The sequence below is a fragment of the Maylandia zebra genome, linkage group LG7 (genome assembly GCF_041146795.1).
Source record: "Maylandia zebra isolate NMK-2024a linkage group LG7, Mzebra_GT3a, whole genome shotgun sequence".
NCBI lineage: Eukaryota > Metazoa > Chordata > Actinopteri > Cichliformes > Cichlidae > Maylandia > Maylandia zebra.
The window spans coordinates 16,924,361-16,945,452 of NC_135173.1; the positions used below are offsets into that span (position 1 = coordinate 16,924,361).

The 21,092-nt window shown below is 41.1% G+C and overlaps 1 protein-coding gene across 1 annotated transcript in view; it reads right to left on the bottom strand.

Annotated features, from left to right (window-relative positions):
- tp53i11b (tumor protein p53 inducible protein 11b) overlaps positions 1–20,020 on the bottom strand; it is a 47,723-nt gene extending 27,703 nt beyond the window's left edge. The window contains exon 1 of the mRNA XM_004567719.3: positions 19,863–20,020. The gene's annotated coding sequence lies outside the window, so the exon portion shown is untranslated. The remainder of the gene's footprint in view (positions 1–19,862) is intronic.
- Between the last annotated feature and the right edge of the window lie 1,072 nt (positions 20,021–21,092).

Here is a 21,092-nt window from a genome sequence, read left to right on the forward strand (position 1 = left end):
CTTTGTCCAGCCACTGGTAGGATTTCTGGATATCAGCCACCTCCTCTATCTGCCGGTGGTACATACCGTGCAGGGCCCTGTCCTTCCATGATGGTTCCTCGTCTCCCTCCTCTTTCTTGGGTTTCTGCTGCCCGAGGTATTCACTGAGCACTCGGTCAGTTGGGGCCATCTTCCCAATGTATTCTTGGATGTTCGTTGTCTCATCCTGGACTGTGGTGCTGACACTCACCAGTCCCCGGCCCCCTTCCTTCCGCTTAGCGTACAGCCTCAGGGTGCTGGACTTGGGGTGAAACCCTCCATGCATGGTAAGGAGCTTTCTTGTCTTTATGTCAGTGGCTTCTATCTCCTCCTTTGGCCAGCCTATTACCCCAGCAGGGTACCTGATCACGGGCAGGGCGTACGTGTTGATGGCCCGGATCTTGTTCTTACCATGCAGCTGACCCCTCAGGACATGCCTGACCCTCTGCAGGTACTTGGTGGTTGCAGCTTTTCTAGTAAAAAAAAAAATATATATATATATATATATATATATATATATATATATATATATATATATATATATATATATATATATATATATATATATATATATATATATACACACACACACACACACACACACATACATATACACACACACACACACACACACACATATACACACATATAATATAAACAAATATAAAATAAAATATACAAAGGGGATAAATAGAATAAATAGGAATAAAAAATAAAAATACAAGTGAATTGCACATTTCAAGTATTGAGTCTATTGCACTGTTGACTATTTACAAAAAGTATTGCACAAGGTATTGTACAGTGAGGTGAAGAGGCACTACAGCTTAGTTGTTCCCCCCTCCTTTGTCCTCCTGTTTCCCCTCCCTCTCCCCTCCAGAGAGGAGTTAAACAGTCTGATGGCGTGTGGGACAAAGGAGTTTTTAAGTCTGTTAGTTCTTGTTTTGGGGAGAAGCAACCTGTCACTGAACAGACTCTTCTGGTTGTTTATGGCCGTGTGCAGAGGATGCCCAGCATTGTTCATAATGTCCAGCAGTTTTTTTAGTGTCCTTTTCTCTGCCACTGTCACCAGAGTGTCCAGCTTCATGCTGACCACAGAGCTAGCCCTCCTGATCAGTTTCTCCAGCCTGGATGAGTCCCTCTTTGCTGTGCTGCTCCCCCAGCACACCACAGCATAGAAAAGTACTCCAGCAACCACCGACTGGTAAAACATCCTCAGGAGCTTCCTGCAGATGTTAAAAGACCTCAGCCTCCTGAGGAAGTACAGTCGGCTTTGGGCTTTTTTATACAGGTGCTCTGTGTTGCATGACCAGTCCAGTTTATTGTCCACCCACAGCCCGAGGTACTTGTACTTGTTGACCACCTCCTCCCCCTCTATCTGAACCGGCAGTGGACCTTCTCTGGACCTCCCAAAGTCCACAACCAGTTCCTTAGTCTTTGAGGTGTTGAGTTGCAGGTGGTTTGTGTGACTCCATGCAACAAAGTTCCTCACCAGACTTCTGTACTCCTCTTCCTGATCATCCCAGATACACCCCATGATGGTCGTGTCATCTGCAAACTTCTGAATATGGCATAATTCAGAGTTGTAGCAGAAGTCAGAGGTGTACAGGGTGAAGAGAAGAGGGGACAGCACAGTTCCCTGTGGTGCTCCTGTGCTGCTGACCACAGTGTCAGACGTGATGTCCTTCAGCCTGACGTACTGTGGTCTGTCGGTGAGGTAGTCGGAGATCCAAGCCACCAGGCAGGGGTCCACCTCCATCCTGTTCAGTTTTTCCTGAAGCATACAGGGCCGGATGGTATTAAAGGCACTGGAAAAGTCAAGAAACAGTATCCTGACCGTGCCTTTTCCCCCATCCAGGTGTGAGTGGGCTCTGTGTAGGAGGTACAGGATGGCATCCTCCACTCCGACACCCACCTTGTATGCAAACTGTAGTGGGTCCTGGGCATGTTGTACCTGTGGTCGGAGGAGGTTGAGGAAGAGCCGCTCTAGAGTCTTCATAAGATGTGACGTCAGTGCCACCGGTCGGAAGTCATTCAGCTTGGGGAGGGAGCAGGCTAAATAGGGTATTAAAGACTCTCTCCCCCCCCCCCAAACAACACGTTATAGTTCCTCCTGGAGGATTTTAAAACACTCCCAGGCCAGACAAGATATCTAATCTCTACAGTGAGTTCTGGGTCATCCACTGGGTCTCCTGTGAGCTGGGTGTGGCAGGAAACTGCCAAAGGGTCAAATACCTGAACCAGCTCAGCTGGCTGCTTTCAATGCCGTGTCCTACATTGGTGTCCCTATGGCACAACTGAATATTGCAGCCCCTTCTTTTAGCCACTACTCAGAGTTCATGACCTCCGAGTGGTAAGTGGTGGAGAGTAGGTTGGCTGGTTAAGCAGAAACATCGCCTTCTAGCTCCGTTCTCTCGTCTCCACAGAGTTAAAGGAAGCACCAATCAGATGGCCAATCTCTAGCTCCATCTCCATCACTTGAGAAAAAGATCCTGGGATACTTTATTGAACTCCTTTATTAAAACTTTGTGTTACCAGTGAAACATAAGCAGTAAGTAAACTGGAAGTTCTTTCATTTTATTCTCCACCACTGAGAGAAACAAACTAAAGAAAACAAACCACACAGGTCCAGGGGACACAGCAGATATTTTAGTAGTTTGATGTGGAGCAATGTATGATCTACATTGATACTCCAATATTATACTTGCACAGCATATTTAGGAAACCTAAGGAAGACCCACACAGGCTGTCTAACAATTTAATCTTAAATAAAGTCCTGCTAGTCCAACTTTCCTGTTGACATTTTCTGTGTTTCTTTGATCTTGCTTTTGTGCAGAGAAGCTAAAAATGGAGTATGATAATCTGCAGTTTCTAGAAGTGAAGCAGATGTTACCGCCCTCACAGGAAAAACACAGGGTTGAGAACATTTACTTTGTCCAGATGAGAACAAGGTCCAAAATCAACACCTGGTAAATGCCAAATGTGGGTAGAATTTTCATTTGGTATGTAAATGTGCCACACTGGCTATTAAATATTAACAAAATTAATATTCAAGGTTTAAAGCACAACGTACAAAAATCTCTATCACATTTTGGCATTCTCCTTTTCTCAGTCATCCTCAAGTTCAACAAACAACGAGCAAATACTCACCAATCAGACGCGGAGTAAACTAAGAGGTTGATTTCTATAGACGAAGAGTTTAAGCCGATTAAAACATCAAAAAATTTAAAACCTTACTATTCCCTTTTGTACTGACCACTGATAAATAAACGGTATGTCAAAGTTTTAGTTTTAAAGTATTTCAGTTAATCAATTGTTCTGAGGACAGATCCCTCAGCTGGCACAGTATTTCAAGACTTCGACTTGATCCTTGCTTTCTCAGCACGTCTTGCTTTCTGAAGCGTTACCTGGTTGCTAAGCAGCACTGCTGGATGACGAAGTGTACTCATTTGAGGTTTCAACTTGCGTCACTAAAACCATGTCCACGTGGAATTAATGGCTCAATAAAGATAAAAATAGAAATTCTTTAAGTACCCAACACGTTGGTGTTATTTCAACATCTATTAATATGTATTTTAGTACATCAAAGGTGTGCATTTATGTTCTCTGTGGTCTCATTTAGCATCCTGAGCGAAAGCAGTAGTTCTAGTAATGACTGTAAACACACATAAGCTGGTTTCCACAGAAATGTGTCCACTTTTATCGGCTATAAAGGTAAATCAGGATTTACCAAGCTATTAAGGTTCCCATGATAATTTTGTTATGATGATAGTGATTCTATCACACTTAATACACTGCAAGGCAATTATCAGTGATACCTCACGATATCTGTAAAGTGACTAAGGAAAAATAGGCCTAGAAAAGCCAACAAGCACTGCATTTTATATGCATTACATTCGTGCATCATTATTATTCCATTTTGATAATAGTTTGATAAGAGTTTCCTCTTCACAACAACAAGGTGGATACCTTTCATTTAGTTTAGCTTCACTTAACTGACATGCATGAGTGATGCAGGGCGCCATAAAGCAGCAGCTCTAAGACAAGTGGCTGCAAAATATCTATTCAGTGTACAGCCATACTGAAAGAGGAAGTCAGAATGTATTGCCATATCAATATTTTGTTCCATCTCTAAGTACTACCCTGCAACACATTCGAGTATGTATAGGTGAGTGAAACCAAGCACAACTTCCTTGTTGTGCCATAAACTGGGAAGCAGTCTTTTGAAGCACAAGATGATGTTGACGTTACCATTATTACCTGGCAGCATGACAATCACCATGTTCTGGGGCTCACACTAAACAAGCAATGAAGAAAATGTCAAACAAAACAAGTGAAATGGTCTGCAGTTATACAGCACATTTAAATCTTAGCAGACTCAGTGCACATCTTAGGTGTTATCCAAACTATTCAAGCAAGAAAGCATTACTTTGGCTGGCTCACAAAAAAAAAATAAAAAATGAAAAAATACAAATACATAAATAAAATCACACAGTATTTAAAAATGTCTTTAGAGACATAAGAGTTCAGAACACAGAGAAACAACCCTGAAACTGAAAAGCTGACTACCATTTTGTTCCATATGGGAGAGCAGCGTCACACACTGCTACCTTTCTCACGTTCACATCTTTTGTTAATCCTGGTTCTAACGTCATATACTGGGCTTAAAGGGCACATCAACCAGGTAGGTCCACTAATTGATGGAATGGACTGGGATCCTTGCCAATCTCAGCGAGTGCAACCAGAAAGCAGAGTGACTGGCACTATTGTCACAGATGAGGGACTGTACAGCATGCCCACATGTGCTTAACTAAATCAAGTTAAGCGCATGTGGACAACAATGGTCACGGCTGTAACAAACCATTTCATTATTTTGAGCTGCTTGTCTTATTCTTTTATGTATGCTGACAATCTTCTGCAGCTTTCTTTAGTCTGAAGAACTGCTATGATTATTGCTTCTACAGTGATCATCAAAATTAACCGTTTCACACTATAAACACTATAAACCACTGTGTATTATTAGCAAACCTAAAATGTCGAAAGTAAAGTACGTCCTGCAGAGAAGTGATCCATGGCAGTTTCATAAAGATTAATGTTGCTGATAAAAATCTTAAAGGTTAATTTTAAATACACTGCTGTTTAATCTACAGTAGGGCCAGTGACCGTAACGATGCTCATTAAAACAGGGTTTAATGAGCACAGAAAGAGGCCTACACCCTGATTATTAAAATACACCGACATAAACAACCAGAATGTCATTGATGCAGTGGTTCATCCACCTAAAGATCCATCACGTCACAAGTTACTTCCCATTAATTAACAAACACGACCTTGGATTAACACAATTTGGATGAATCCCCTGAGGTAATCACTGTGTCCAACTTTCACTCAAATCTGACCATTATTCTAAGACGAGGAGTGATTCTTCTGAAAACGGGGAGAAAAGTGCCCATGAAGCAACACATGACCCTGAGCACAATTTGGATGAAGTAAATAGACTAAATTCCATTCATTATGTGATAATTTTGTATATGTTTGCCTAAATTCTGCACTGCTGAAAACTGCTTGTCCCACAAGCATGGCTAATGTATACTACTGTTCTTTTTGTATGGGCTATATGAATAAATTACTTTTTACTAAACCTGCTTGATAAATCTGACAGAAATAATACTTGTGAAATGTCTGTTTTTACGCTGATAATGAAAATTTTTCCGAACCCAAATTTCACTATTACATGGATGTTTCTTTACTTACAGTGTGCTTTTCAGTACTCTTGTGCTTTCACAAGCAGGTTTTCAGCTACTTTTGTCTCACTGTTCCTGCCCACAGCTCCTCTTCAGCCCTGGCGGCTACTAAAACAGGGAAGGCACAATTAGTAAGGCTTTCCAGCTGTGATGACCAGCCTCCCTCGACTGCTGCTCTTCCCCTCCCTTGCAGCTGAGCCACCAACCACACCTCACCGCATTAATAACAACAACAATAATAATAATTTAAACATTTCATCAAATTATGAATGGTTCTACATAACCAAGCTCTGACTCATTGTCAGAAATACTTGAATCAATTTCCCCTGTCAGTAAGAAAGCCATCTTCCAATGATAGAGCAATACACATTAGCGGTCCATGCCAACAGACTCACACACCATTCTTGTTAATATTCAGACTCTGCGACTGGTTTGTCGATCTTGCTCCCACACAGCAGACTCAGTGCAAATGATAAAGGTTCTCTGTGGCAGAAAATCAATACTTCGAACAATGCATTTTACAAATGGCCTTCAACTTTCCTCTCAATTCTATGCAGAAAGTACAAATCAGTCTTTACAAATGCAGTGATAAGGCGAACATTACTCTAACTTCTTAATTACACAGACAACTATATAAATAAACTTTGTTAGCAGACAGCAATAAATTGGACATAAATGGTAAATGGCCTGTATTTATATAGCGCTTTACTAGTCACTAAGGACCCCAAAGCGCTTTACATATCCAGTCATCCACCCATTCACACACTGGTGATGGCAGCTACATTGTAGCCACAGCCACCCTGGGGCGCACTGACAGAGGCGAGGCTGCCGGACACTGGCGCCACCGGGCCCTCTGACCACCACCAGTAGGCAACAGGTGAAGTGTCTTGCCCAAGGACACAACGACCGAGACTGTCCAAGCCGGGGCTCGAACCGGCAACCTTCCGATTACAAGGCGAACTCCCAACTCTTGAGCCACGATCGCCATAATTATGAGATGACAGATCAGAGATTATAATTTTGAGAAATCTAAAGCAGCCTACAGTCAAAATGACTATATGCTGCCAATTTAACAAATGGCACTAACAGGAATTAACTTTTTTCTCAAAGGCTACTGGTTTCATCTGACTGAAGCTTTGCTCTAAGTCGTCAGAATGTCCCCAAACTCAGTGTGTGTGAGGCCTTTGATGTGTGGATATCACCCTTTTATCCCAGATGCTTTTAAGCTTTATTAAAGTGCCAGAAAAATCAAAGCCACTTACTTAAATCGTGTTCAATAAACTTCACCAGTAGCAGAAATCTGTGTAGACCAACAGCTAATTAAATTGATTTTTACTTTCAGGTTGGGGGGAATATAAACAGTAAAACCAATGGGCAATGAACAATGCTGTCACTGTCTATGCTCAGGTATATGATGTTGGCACTTAATGGCAAGACCATGCAGCCAAATGTTTAGCACATGTGGAAGCAACAAGTGGCTCTATACCCTTTGCCATAGCCTACACTGTAGCTTAAGGTACACTTTCCCAGAGAAGTAAACAATGTATAGTGACTAGCAAGCAATACAAATCAAAAGGGATTTCAGTAAAAGCAACTGTTGTTTAACATTTATAAGCTCCAAGTCCAAGATGAACATTTCACTGCAGAGTAGGTATGTCACTAGAAGAGATGCTTACGATACTTTTCTATACAAAAATTATATTAAAGAAAAAAGTGACTGTACTTGTTTTTTTCCTTCTTCCAGAACTGAGAGGGGCACTGTAAGCCTATGACTTTTGTTTCTTTACATGCTGAAGATGGACAACCACAACAAGAGGAAATACTACACACAGAGATAGCAAGTAGTGCAACTGCCACCCTGACTCACTGATAAAGAAGGCAGTAAGTAGAACATAAAAGTACTTTCTGTTATTATTCCTTACTTGTCAGTGTAATATCAATTACGCTCCATAAGAATTTATATAATGCTAATGTATTATAAATGCTTAAGCTAATGTAATGCAACGTTGTAACTCGTAGTAACATTAGTAGGCTACCTAGCAACAATCCTAATATTTCAGTCTTTATTCCATTAGGCCTAAAACATTACATTTTAACTTTCTTCTCTGTCAGTAAATTCCTACACATAAAACTTCTGATCCAATTTCTGTATAGTAAGCCATTTATACAGTTTTTCCAGAGTTTTTTTGTCCCCATTCCTATCTCTACATTGCAATCTTTGTATACACCAAAACCACTTCCTAATAAATGTAAGCACATCTGAGCAACTCGCTAATCAGGTTTTTACTGAACACCACAAAGACCATGTGGGCTCAGCTGAGTTTACGCAGAAACAAATGAGGGAATCAACCTTAGCCAGTGGCAAATCAATGCTTGCATAAGATGGTTGATGTCCAAGCACAATGAGGTAGACATCTAATCATGAAGAAGGTTGCATTTATCTCCTAGTCCTTACGTCAATTATTCCCCTGGCAAAAGTCTAGTTGTGACTGCACTGCCTTAAACCATTTAGAAGAAAATTAAACCTTTCAATAGAAAGAAGAGTCTTGTCATTTTGCCTCACCAATGTCAGCAAACCACATCAGGTATAGTGCAGACAGAAGTATAACACCATTATAGCTGGACAACATGATTAAGAAATGTTTATGATACCCTTTAGATTTAATCACAGCAGGTCAAATAGTGAAAGAAATTCAAAATGATGAATGTACATTTTGGTAATACAAAAATAATATCTGATGGCCCATACAATCACCAAAAAAAAAAAAAAAAACCAACTCTTCCCCGTCACATCATGTCACGCTGCACTGATTGCATAATTTGTAATGTAATCAACCAATAACCATCCTGTAGAGCTTAATCACACAAATTGGAGACATATCTCACTCAATTTGGATTCTCATTTTCAACTGTGTTTCTACTTTTTACTTTAACATACAGAAGAATTATTCCTGGTGATTTCATCTCTAAACAAACTTATGAAGTGCTATTCAAAGTAAGCACTTTAAATTGGGTGATTTTATGCAACTTCGTGCACACATCAGGGTTTTAATGGCTGCTATCAAAACGATCGATGATATTTAAACGAAATCAACATGAACTCAAAAATATCTGAGAACAAGTGAAAAAAACCCAAAAACTGTGGTTGTCCTACTGCTTTGCAACGGTGCCTTGCTCTCCTTCTTTCTCTACTGTGCTTCTTGGGTGAGGATTCAGAGGGAAAAGAAATGAGAGGTCTAACTTTCTCTCTGAGCAATCACAAGCAATTTACAAGTAAATACAGCCAAAAATCACAGCACAGTCATTGTCTGAACTGTCACACTCAGACCCTAACAGAATGGAGTTATTTGCCTATTTTAGACAAAATAGGGGAATGACATCAATAAGCAGGGTGACAAGCCTGAGCTTTAATATGCAGGATGACAAAGACTACCCTCAGCTTGACATTTTATCAGCAGTCATCTGAGAAGAATTCTTAATAGAGCCACTAGCCAGACCAAATGAGCAATGTCGATCTGAGGAGCGAGACACAACAAGTGTCAGTAGAAAAAGAAACTGGAACAAGGTGGTAAGGATGAATTGGGAACATGGTACTAAAACTAGCCATGCATGCCCTGACATAGAACACCCCCAAGCCATGAGCAGGGCCAGCCATCCAAGAAGCACGTGGTAAAGACACCTTTGGCAGGGATAGCTCAGTAGGTAGAGTGGTTGCCCCATGATCGGAAGGTCGGGGATTTGACTCCACTGTACGGCTACCCTGCAGTACCCCTGAGCAAGGTACCGACCCTACACACTGCTCCCCGGGTGCTGCATTGGTGGCTGCCCACTGCTTCACTGGGCGAATAGGTTAAATGCAGAGTAGCACATGGGGTATGTTAGTCCACTACAGGGACTAACACATTTACATTATTCTTATTCTTATTATTATTATTTAGCAGACACCAAGAAAATAGATCTTCCTTGGAGCCAGCTAGAGGCAAAGGCACAAAGGCCTCTTGCTGATGGCGCCTACTTCCACAGGCACAAATGGCTAAAGAAGAAGAAAATGAGCCTTCGTCTTTAACCAATTTAAATAGTGACCTGCTGTGACCACTGTGATATGAGCTGCATGTGCATTATGCAGTCGAAAAACAAAGTGGTCAATGCTCACTTGATACTTGTCTTTATGCTTGTGCTCTGATCTAATTAATAAAAATAACAATAATCTAAATATGATATGCTAGCTCATTACACATTTAAAGTTTAAGGCAGAATTAATAATCAAGTAACTAATAAATGTATTTAGACTGGTCAAGAGAGCACTGGCTGTAGCCTGGACAGTTATATAAACACACAATTTGCGTTTGAAAGAGTCTGTGTGATTACACCAACTTGCAAACTCAAAGTTTGTGAATCGCGTCATAGGAAATGAGACTCCCATCCTTATCTAAACCATCACAGCAGGAAAAGTCACTCACTGCTGAACAAAGGTTGGCCAACTTGGACCAGGGACATCTTTTCTGCTGACAAACACAGTCGCTACCAGATGTGTTTGCCTAAAAGTAATAGGCAGCTTAGGAAAACTGGATGATAAACATTTTTATAAGCAATAATTCCAGCCTTTTAGGCTTACTTTGTCCCTTTTAATTAACAACTGCTTAATTATTTGTAACAATTATTTGAAACAATATAAACATAACAACTTTGAAAAAAGGTATAAAGACATGTTTTACTCTTTGGCTACTGTCCAGAAAAATCAAGTAAACAAGAAAAGAAGCAATTGATTAATGAAAACTTTATCTTAAATGTTGCTCAACAATACTTAAATTAATCATCCAAGTTTGCTATTGGAATAGAAATCTAGTGACTTTGGTAGAAGACCTGTTTCAGTGAAAAGACCTTTAGATGAACCTGGAACGTGAAAGTAATGCATAATGAAGTAAAAGAGTAACAGTTGTGAGTTTAGCAGAATCCAAATGTTCAGTGGTGAACTTATGATGAGGAATCTGTGAGTGAATAAAGAAACCAAACCATACCATAGGGATTACTGAACCTCCACAGGGGTGGCATGGATGTGACACTGATCCTACAGGGAGATGAAGCTGCTGCCTTAATTCTCAACATTTAGCAGAGGAGATCCTTTCTTTTCTTTCATCACACTGTAGGTTTGAATCCTAGCAGTAAAAGGGTGCCAGGAAGTCAGCTAACCAGCCATACAGTGGGGCAAAAAAGTATTTAGTCAGCCACCGATTGTGCAAGTTCCCCCACCTAAAATGATGACAGAGGTCAGTAATTTGCACCAGAGGTACACTTCAACTGTGAGAGACAGAATGTAAAAAAAGAAAAAACCATGAATCCACATGGTAGGATTTGTAAAGAATTTATTCGTAAATTAGGGTGGAAAATAAGTATTTGGTCACCTCAAACAAGGAAAATCTCTGGCTCTCACAGACCTGTAACGTCTTCTGTAAGAAGCTTTTCTGTCCCCCACTCGTTACCTGTATGAATGGCACCTGTTTGAACTCATCATCTGTATAAAAGACACCTGTCCACAGCCTCAAACAGTCAGATTCCAAACTCCGCCATGGCCAAGACCAAAGAGCTTTCGAAGGACACCAGGAAAAGTATTGTAGACCTGCACCAGACTGGGAAGAGTGAATCTACAATAGGCAAGCAGCTTGGTGTGAAAAAATCAACTGTGGGAGCAATCATCAGAAAATGGAAGACATACAAGACCACTGATAATCTCCCTCGATCTGGGGCTCCACGCAAGATCTCATCCCGTGGGGTCAAAATGATCATGAGAACGGTGAGCAAAGATCCCAGAACCACACGGGGGGACCTGGTGAATGACCTGCAGAGAGCTGGGACCAAAGTAACAAAGGTCACCATCAGTAACACACTACAACGGCAGGGAATCAAATCCCGCAGTGCCAGACGTGTTCCGCTGCTGAAGCCAGTGCATGTCCAGGCCCGTCTGAAGTTTGCCAGAGAGCACATGGATGATACAGCAGAGGATTGGGAGAATGTCATGTGGTCAGATGAAACCAAAGTAGAACTTAGAGCTGGGCGATAGAACGATAACGATACGTATCGCGATATAACTTTTACTCGATAGAGAAATTAAGCTATCGCGATAGACCTCGCCGCTCTTGTCCTCAAAAAAAAAAAAAAAAAAAAAAAAAAGGTCAGCCAATCCAAACTAAGTAGCGCAGAGCCGAACCAATCACAGCCGCAGCGTCACGTCGCGTGACTTGTTACGTACAGCACAAGTGCCAAGCCGCACATGTGTTTGTTTGGGAAGCAGCCAGCGGGTAATGGAGGAAATGAGTGTGCCGACTAGAAAAATCAACCGAGCGTGACCGAAGAGAAAACAGATGATGGTTCCAATGCCGGAGAGATTGTCGAACGGAAGAGCCATAGAAGTTCCGTAGTGTGAAGGTTTTTCGGCTATTTCAAGTCTGACAAAAAACAGAGTAGCATGCACTGTAAATTGTGCCGAAAGCAAGTCTGGAAATACAATGAACTGGTGCATGCGTCACACTGCGCCACGTTATTGTTTCGGTGAAATGAATTTCTACAATACTGTTACTGTTAATTCTACTCTCTGCAGTGTTTAAATGCTTACATATACACACAGTTACTGTCCGTCCACACATACGACTCGGTTCTGCTTCTATGCCCCAGCTTTGTTTACTTTTTCCCACCGAGGCTTCTAGACTTCTGATTGGCCGACATTTCGGCACGGTTAGGAATCTAGCGCCACCTGCTGCTTTGGCATGTTCATAGCAGCGTTTTCCTTCATTTCTGCCTTTATGTGTGGACGGGATTATTTTTTAAAACGAAAACGGAAAAACGGAAAATCTCCGTTTTCAAAAATACCCGTGTACGTGTCTCTGACTGGAAGCGCTAATTCGTCATTCGGCTTTTGTCAGACTAAAGTAACTGTTAAAACTGTTTGAAAAGCTCAGCTATACAACAAGGAGAGATTGAGAATTTCCTTTTAGTTCTCAGTTTATTTGATATTGACAAAAGTTAGTCAGTTTTGTCTGTTCTTCTGTAAAACAAACTAAGATTTATTTTTAGAATTAATATTTTGTTTCTAAGTGGAATTGACAATTTAGTCTGTTTTGTTTGTTCTATTTTGAAACTTAAACGCTTTAGCGGCTGCCTTTTGTGTAGTTTGCAATATTTGCCTTTATTTATCTGAAAAAGTCTCATGTTCCTTAAGTACATCTACCCTGTTGAACTTATTATGGGAAATAAATATTTAAATAAAAACAAGCTGCTGATTATTTCACATTTTACTTGTGAGCAACGGCACATTTAAATCTTACAAATATAGTTATTTGGCTTATATCGTGATAGATATCGTTATCGCCTGAAATGAAAAAAACATATCGTGATATGAAAAAATCTCATATCGCCCAGCTCTAGTAGAACTTTTTGGTATAAACTCAACTCGTCGTGTTTGGAGGAAGAAGAATACTGAGTTGCATCCCAAGAACATCATACCTACTGTGAAGCATGGGGGTGGAAACATCATGCTATGGGGCTGTTTTTCTGCCAAGGGGTCAGGACGACTGATCCGTGTTAAGGACAGAATGAATGGGGCCATGTATCGTGAGATTTTGAGCCAAAACCTCCTTCCATCAGTGAGAACTTTGAAGATGAAACGAGGCTGGGTCTTCCAACATGACAATGATCCAAAACACACCGCCCGGGCAACAAAGGAGTGGCTCCATAAGAAGCATTTGAAAGTCCTGGAGTGGCCTAGCCAGTCTCCAGACCTCAACCCCATAGAAAATCTGTGGCGGGAGTTGAAAGTCCGTGTTGCTCGGCGACAGCCCCAAAACATCACTGCTCTCGAGAAGATCTGCATGGAGGAATGGGCCAAAATACCAGCTACTGTGTGTGCAAACCTGGTAAAGACCTATAGTAAACGTTTGACCTCTGTTATTGCCAACAAAGGTTATGTTACAAAGTATTGAGTTGTATTTTTGTTATTGGCCAAATACTTATTTTCCACCCTAATTTACGAATAAATTCTTTACAAATCCTACCATGTGGATTCATGGATTTTTTTTTCACATTCTGTCTCTCACAGTTGAAGTGTACCTCTGGTGCAAATTACTGACCTCTGTCATCATTTTAGGTGGGGGAACTTGCACAATCGGTGGCTGACTAAATACTTTTTTGCCCCACTGTACGAGGGTGTTGAAAACGTCAGACGTAATGTCTGTGTGCTCCTGAGGATAAATGAATGGAGACTTTGTTTAAATGGCAAAGGTGAAACCATGGGGGGGAATGTCTCAATGCAGGAGCACATACGAGCAGCCAAAACAATCACAATGTTCCACTGTGAGCACAAATACGCACAGACTCAATTAACCCAACTCCACAGCATAGCTCTGTGAGCAGCTAACCAGCACAGCATGAATTATTTCTTATTGTGAAAGGCAGCAGGTCTTTTACCAGACATACTCATTTCTGTTTCATTTCACTGCTGACTTCTTTCACTCCTGTGCTATTGTACAGGAGTGAAACAAACCAGCTGTAGTGCTTAACACAGATTTAGATTCTATTGGTTATTTATTCTATGAGCATATGCACACCCATGGGTGCATACTGTTCTGTTACAGCTGTGCATGCTTGCACGTGTACACTTGCTCACTGTTTATCACAGATTCAACCAAGATGACTAAAAGAGAAATCTCAGTCAACAAGCTATTTCTAAAGGAAGTAAAACTCACAAGGTTTCCGCTCACCCCTGCGCTGCTATGCAAGCCAGTCTGCTGCTGCAGGGGGCCCTTTATAACCACATTTGTACCCTAGGGATTCCCACAGTGGAGGCTGTGGACCGACAGGCACCACTGGTTGGGGTGAAGGGGCTTTAGAGTCAGAAGTCCCAGTCAGATAACCCTGTGTCCCCTGGAGCCCACATGTGTTTTGTTTTTTCTGGGGGGTTTTTCACATACGAATTATATTTAAAGTATAAGGAAATCCCCCATATATAGGGATGGGTACCGGTATCCGGTGCCATCATGGCACTGGTTCTGACATAAACGGTAGTAACCAGACCGAAAAGCAGCGCACATTTCGGTGCTTTTTTTCGGTGCTTTTTTTTCCTGAGCTGTGATACACTTTAGATTCTAGCCAATCATTTTACATTTCCAAGGATAGTAGGCGGGTCCAGGTACGTACGTTCTTTTAGAGCAGAGCTACAGATTAAAAACGCCCAGGGCAAAGTGGTCAAAAGTCTGACTGTACTTCACAGCAAAAGATGCAAACTCAACAGCCTGCAACAAGTGCTTTAAGCTGATACTGTGATACTGTCAAAGGAGGTAACACCTCAAATCTGATGAAACACCTGGCGACGCATAGCGTTTTTTTTTTTAAAAGCCGAGAAATGTGCCGTATTTGATAGCTTGCTGCGAGACATCACACCGAGCACATCTACTGCGGGTGTGGTGCCTGTTATCAGACCCGGAGTTTGCAACATCCCCAAAAACCCGAAAAGGAGAGTCCTGGCCCCTAGCCCTGCCAGTGTAGCAGAAATGATGACGGATGATGATGGCAGCAGCAGCCGTTCTTCTCTGCGTGAGTAGCTTAATGTTGTTCGTGTGTAATTTACGTTGAGTAGGCTAACCACGTTAATAAATTAATGCATGTAAGGTGAACTAGCAAACGTCATCATAGTTACATGTGGCTGTCTTCTTGTTTGATGGCAGATACTCCCTTCACCCTGGCCAAAACAAAAAGGCTAAAATGACCAAAGAAAGAGTGGAAAACAGTTAAACATGAGAGGTTTTTGGACAAAGTTTGTGTTTTTTCCATTGTTTAAGCAGTGCTTCCAGCCAAGAGTGATACCATATATGCCCTATAGCTGCAGAAAAGGCTAACATTGTTATCTTTTTACAAAAAAATAAACAGCTGAACATGAGAGGTTTTTGGACCAATTTTGTGTTCTCCATTCTTTAAGCACCGGTTTGAGCACCGTTTGAGCACCGGCACCGTTTCAAAAGTACCGGTATCGGATAAAACCTAAACGATACCCATCCCTACCCATATATAGTGCAAAACTTTTAAGTTTATGAATAATCAAGATGACTGACCAAAATAGTTGTGATTATGATTTTTGCTGTAATCAAACAGGCTTAAAGCTTTTAAAAAAACAAAAAAACAAAAACAGAGCAATATAATCAAGGGTCTCTTCTGTAAGCCTCTAATCTTGCTGATGAATTCAATCTTCACCGTCTCTGACTGCAGTTGCCGATGGCAGTCTTTGTTCTGCTCAGCAGTCTTGCTAAGCTTGGCATAGCAGCACACGAACCAGCTCTCCACCTGCTGCCAGTTCTGATTAGAGTGGCCTCCTAGCTCCCTGTGGAGCTCCGAGCAGAACAAGGACTACCATCACCAGCTGCAGTCCAAGATAATAGATAGATGAGATCCTCTCTTAAAACGCCTTAAGGATAACTGGAGGTGTTTGAATCAAACTGTCCAGTAAGCCACTCCGTAGGCATAACAAAGGGCAGAGGAGAGCAGGTTAGCAGCAAAAATGAGACAAGAGTTGTGGACAATTAAACTGATAATGAATGGCATCGCTGTTTCAGAAAAAACAAAAAAACAAACAAACAAACCAAAAAAGAAAAAAAAAAACGTAGCCTGTGTGTAAGAGGCTTTACTCTACTTCCTGATTATAAATACTATTAGCTGTGGTCACACCTTGAGCATAAGGATGCAAGTGAGTCTGACAAAAGATTACAGTAATATTGCAGAAGGAATTACAGTGCTCATCAAGGAAATGGACCCAGGATGAGATTTTGTAGAGTCTGTGTGGAATTCTCAAAATGAAAGGCCTTGCCAAATATTCACTAAAATTGTCCAGTCTTTTGCCAACATTCAACCACAGAACCACTTTTCTGCATTTCCTAGATCAATAAGTCTACAACCTCCATAAAACGACAAAATCTAAAAAGCAACATGGAGTCTTAGCTTCTCTAATCTTGTCCACTAGGAATAAACAGGGACTCATCTGCTGAGTCTGCTAACCCAGAGTCACAGCAGACAGAAGGAAATTAAAAGCAAAGACACCAGGAAGAAAGCCATCTTCACTGGCATGACAATATTGCTGGTGCACAGTAAGCCCTGGAGACAGACCAGAAGTCAGTAGAAAAAGATTAAACTAAATATAGCTTACCACAGTTTCGCTCAAGTAAATCATATTTGTTGCTATTTTGAGGATAGCCTACATCTAAAGAGACGATTATGAAAGGAGCACAGTAGAAGATGCCTTTATTCAGGGATGTGGTTTGAACAAAATTCTTACTCTAACCATTTACATAACACTTAAAAACAAGGCTTAAGGCAAAACTCTGATTTTTCCCCTACAGCAACAACGTGTGCTACATTTTCATTTTTAAAGGATAATGCAATAGAAACAAATGTTCTCTGTGTTAAAAATGGAATAGCTAGTTTGGGTCCATGCTGGTGCACAGTGTTGTGAACTGAAATATTTTTAAAATCACTGAGAGGTTAATACAAAAAAATGTTACCATGTGCTTTTCTTACCCATCAGACAGTAAAACAAGAATGTTTATGTGCCTGTGGGACTGCCCAGAGCTGTACTCTGTGCTGCTGCTTGTCTCAGTGCGCTCTGATATAAGACTACACAGACACATAAACATATCTACATATGCTTCTGCTTAACTCTCACAGGATGATGTTGGCCTCGCAGCCCAACTCCACTGAGACCAGCCCAACTCCCTATCCAGCCTGGTGGAGTGCACAGGGACACAATCAAAACCTGCAGTTCTGCACTGCAGGCACCCCTCTCAGGATTTCATTGGTCAGACAGATAATAAGCACAGTTGCATGACAGTGTGTGCTACTTCTGTGTGACACAGTGAACCGTGATATTGTTCTGCATGAGAGCCATTAGTGAGAAGGGCTTGCAACAAAAGCCAAAACAGTCTTTGAGGGTTAGCTAAGGTGACGGTATCCTGCAGGCAGAAGCGTTCACAGGAAAGGCAAATTGCCCAAAAGGTCAACATCGAGCCACATCTGACCTCTTTACTAGAGCCACTACTTCATTCAGAGTGCTACTATGTTAACAATAAAAATACCTGATGGTTAGATTATCCTCACTTAGCTTAAAAGATTGGCTAATTCTGAGCAAGTACCTCAGCTGGAAAACATGTTTACATCAATACAGCCACAGTATCACAAAAAGGCATCCAGTGCTGCCCACTCAACATCAGGTTTTTGTTGCGGGTTTTTTGTTTGTTTTTTTAAATTTCACAAAGGTGGGAACTTTGTCGCCATGACCACTAAGAATAAAGATCGAAGCGCAGTTTACCATTTCCCATTTCCTTGACCAATAAGAAACCACTGCCCACACAGAGAGCCTGGATGAGATGTCCAAGTGCAAGATGATTAGGGGGAAAACAGTGCGACTCAAATGCATGCAAAAAGGGATGGGGGGGGGGGGGGGGGAGCTCCATTCATGAGAACAGCAATCCAGTGATGCAATTTTAAAGGCTTCAAGCTGAGAGGAAAAGCCCTCATTTGTCTCCTCGTGTGACATTTTGAAATATTAGATTTTTTGCAAAAGCTTCTGAGGCGCTTTCATCATGCTGCTTTTTGTCTGACTCATACCAGCATCATGAGTTAGGTGTTCAATCGCTTGTTGCCTTGCAAACAAGGGCGTGTCAATAAGCACGCATGAACCGAGTAGCGGTATCACTGAGGGAGGGGAAGGGGGAAAAAAAAAAAAACCAAACAAACAAAAGAAACCCCACCCACACACACACACACACACACAACTCTTCACCATCTACCCTTCCAGCTCAACATGTTCAGCAAATTCAGCAGGCAGAAAGTGGAAAACGCACTTTTAGTTTAGATTTCAATCAGCAACTCTCAGGAGAAAAAGAAGCGAGACTTTCCCCTCAGACAACTAAACACTCACAGCATGACTGTTTATTCAGCATCTACTGAGGGATTGCTGAACTCTGCTTGGGACAAGTCTTGACACACCAATTACTAATGTGACCCGCAGGCGTTAAGCAGGCTCCCACACACTGAGGGATTTTTAATTTCCTACAATGAGGGGCAGCTCTTTAAACACACGTCAAATCAGTAGCCATGCTTCATCTTAATTCATCTTAATTACAATTTCAAAAGAAAGCATAAATGTGGACAGTGTACACTTGCAGAAATTCCTTTCATTTTTATATTACAAACACTGCAGCACACTGAGGCATGCATGCATGTGTCCTCTCTTCTCTTTATAATAAACACAGCTGCTTCTGAGGCATTTCTCAAGAAAACACATTTAGATGTCATTCTAATCTGCCAGTATAGGAAGATATTAGTTTGTTGTGGCTTTCAATGCCCAACCACTCTAGTTAAAATGAGTTTCCACCTCTGTCATTAAGCCAATGCCTTAACTTGTTTAAAAATAATAATAAATGTATAACGAAATCCATAAACTTGGAAGACTGCTATTTAAAACCAAGCCAAAAGAAATACAGTATAGACTGTGTCGTGTTGAATAACGACAGTAAAATGCTTTTAAGCCGGATAACCAAACAATTATTAGCTGCTCCCAAACATGTACTGGGTGGGGTGCAGCAGCTCAGACGTTGCCACAGATAGTTAGGAAGCTAATGTATAGCTAAAAATTAAATACTAACACAGCCTTTTATCCTTATAGCTTCAACGCTACGCTAGGAATAGCGTTAAACTTAATGAGGTGGGGTTTGACAGAACTGTTCACCACTTTCAACTTCATTGTCCCCCGGCTGTGGTAGCATACTATTAAAGCTTTTAAGAAAGTTGAAATAAACGACTCATACAACAGGGGGAAAAAACTAACGGGTGCGAACAAAATTTAAAAAAAAATAAAAAAATAAAAAAATAAACCTCTTTCAGGAAGGAAAAAAAAGCTTTCCGAGTCATGCAGCGCGTAATGACTTCTATTTTATCTGACAGTTAACAATTAACTCTCCGAGACGAAAACAAAGCGTGAAGCATCTTAAAGTAAAACTGTAGTTCGTTAAAAAGGAAGAGGAAAGACGGGAAATGTGCCCAAAACACGAGGACGTGTGTGTAACTTACAGCTGGAAGCGGAGCGGTATCCAAAGTTTGCCTCAGAGGGAGACGTAAGCTGCGGTTACAGCGGGAGAGCAGAGCGGGCTTTGTGGAGGTTCATCGCAGCGCTCGGCGCTTTCACAGACCCCGGAGCAGCAAACAATCGTCAACCGCGCTACCGTAATAACCGGCGCTCACACCAGGGCGCACACGCACATTCTTCTACCGTAATACACAGAGTAGCAAAAGCCCGCCAGAGTGATCAACAGGCCAAAAATTTTAAAAGCAAAATAAAGAATGGTTTAATGAGTGTGCTGATCTGTTATTCGCGGTAAGTAAAAACATAAAAAACCTTGAAAGTATTTTTACTTCATTTGTTTGTGTTTCTTTCCTAAGTTAGTCTTTAACTTAGAAAAGTTAAGTCTAGTAGATGACCAGTGGCTCCCTGTGACTTTGGGGAAAAAAGAGAAATGTGGCATTAACGTAGTTAAAGTACAAAAAAATCACATAAAACCCACTGCAGGGTAGTCATATGCGATTAAAGATTATAAGTGCCACCTACAAGTAATTCTGTAAGGCTAAATGTGCTTATAAGACATTTAGCAGCCTTAATTCTGTAAGGCTAAGCAGCTTGAAAAGAAAGCTGCTGGACTTCAGTTTTTTGAAGACATTTCCACCTCCCATCAAAGAAACTTCTCAAGTTCAAGGTCATTGAACTACCATGGCGAGTACACAAACACATGCTTAATAGACTGCTTCAACTTCATTATAAGGCTCATATATTTTGAAGCTCCATAAAAATCTTGGGGATGGAGGAAAATCTCCCAAAAGGCCTATTATGTATAGAAATAAAAAATAAAATTAAAGTCATTACAGGCCTTAAATCTTTCACAGTAAGAGGTAAAGTGTCAGGTAAACGCACATCAGAGCTGTTGCCATTTTAATATTACTGTTTTTCAGAATCACAGAGCAATAGCAAATGCTCTAAACTAACTATGCAGCCCTTCACTTTCATGCTGTTTACTGGAATTAAGCTAAACTGCCTCATCGCCAAAATAGATACCCAAGTAGAGAAAATAGAGTAAAAATGAATGCATGCTCCAGAATAAATTACGCACAAAAACTAGGCACATAGAGAGAAAGCATATATGGAGATAAACTATTATTATTATTAGCTCGTCTGAATAAACAGTTTGCACAACTATTTGATCAGAGAACCTTCCTCTCAAAGAAAGGCTCACATTGATTAGCCTGCCC